Source organism: Momordica charantia (assembly GCF_013281855.1).
Source record: "Momordica charantia cultivar OHB3-1 chromosome 3 unlocalized genomic scaffold, Mcharantia_2.0 BLBB01000003.1, whole genome shotgun sequence".
In the NCBI taxonomy this organism is placed as follows: Eukaryota; Viridiplantae; Streptophyta; class Magnoliopsida; order Cucurbitales; family Cucurbitaceae; genus Momordica; species Momordica charantia.
Genome location: NW_028275161.1, coordinates 7,564,052 through 7,565,518, shown reverse-complemented (window position 1 = coordinate 7,565,518; position 1,467 = coordinate 7,564,052). Strand labels below are relative to the sequence as shown.

Here is a 1,467-nt window from a genome sequence, read left to right as displayed (position 1 = left end):
TTTAGGGCACCCAGCTGCAGGTTGTACGGGCATTGTAATTTTCCCATGTATGGGACATTAACTGTGCAGTAATTCCATTGGGGCTTCTAGCTCGAACTTCACTTTCTAATATTATCTATGGTATTAAAGAACTAAAATTAACACACCTTGACAATTCTTTGCACAAAAACACTCAAATATGCACTATAATAACTCTCCTTGGGAGAGTTATCACGAAGCAGCCCTGGATTTCGACCATTGATGCTAGTTGCGAGAAATTCTCTCTAGGATATCAAAAGCTACATATGGCTTTGACAGTAAAGCCTCATTCGTTGAGACGTCTACCACCAGCTGAGTTGCCTCGTTTAGCCCAATATAATACGTTTTTTATTTGTTTACAGTGCGGTATTCCATGATGAAGACATTTTTGAAGCAATCCCTTGAATCTTTCCCATGATTCACTTAGAAATTCTCCTGGAAGCTGATGGAAATTATTAATTTTACCCCTCAGCTCAGCATTCTTGGAAGGCAGGAAATATTGCATCAAAAAAATTCTGCTAAATCGTTCCATGATGTGATCGATTAAGGAGTAAGGGAATAACTTCAACCACATAGCCTCCTTACGCACTCCTTCTACTTTAAATGAATATGCCACTTGCATGAAATATCACAGATGCCTATGAGGATCTTCTGATGCCAATCCATGGAATGGTCCCATAGTCTGGAGCATTTAAAACATTGTCGACTTCAGCTCAAATCTATTAGCTTCAATAATAAGGTCTGTGATTACAGGATTGAAGTCATAGAAGGTCGGAGTCACATAAGCTCTGATTTCCTACTTTGTGTCATCTGCAAGTAGGACAGAGTTCAAGGGGGCATTGGGATAGCAACTCCAGCCCTAACCCCTTCTATCCTTTCCAGTTCATGTGTAGGCTGAACTGGTGCGTCCAGATTCATGCCTATGCCTCTACACTGTATTCGTTGCTCGACCCTTCTTCTTCTTGAGTGGGTCAATGCAAATTCAAATGTATGGAAATCGTTCATCCACCGCACAGCCTAGCTGCAACACATAAAAAAATGGAAGGATCCTTTAAGCACCATATTTCAAGACAACAAATCCAATTTATAAATTCTATCTCCCCACCAACGGCACCAAAAACTTGTTTGTTTCCCTCGCAGCTAGGAAATATAGTGCAGGTATACACTAATATAATATGAGGCTTTCAATTTGCGAGTAAATTGGGGAGGGAATTTCCACTTGCTGCTCTTCTCCAAAAAATGCTATCAATATTTACTTTAAAATGTTGATTGCCCAGATATTCACGGCTCTCTCCCTTGATACTTAACACATGCTTTAACCCCACCCCTAAGTATTCGCCTTCCCACTTCAAAAGAGGATAACTACAGCTAATAGAAGCTAATCCACTTAATAATGACTCTCCGGAGCCTCAATTAAGCTAGCACACTAACTAAGTTGGCCACACAAGT

The 1,467-nt window shown here is 40.4% G+C and overlaps 1 non-coding gene across 1 annotated transcript; it reads left to right on the top strand.

Annotated features, from left to right (window-relative positions):
* Positions 1–386: 386 nt before the first annotated feature.
* LOC148212276 (small nucleolar RNA R71) lies at positions 387–493 on the top strand. The gene has a single exon (XR_015790031.1). It is a non-coding gene; the product is annotated as a small nucleolar RNA R71 (small nucleolar RNA).
* The last annotated feature ends 974 nt before the right edge of the window (positions 494–1,467 follow it).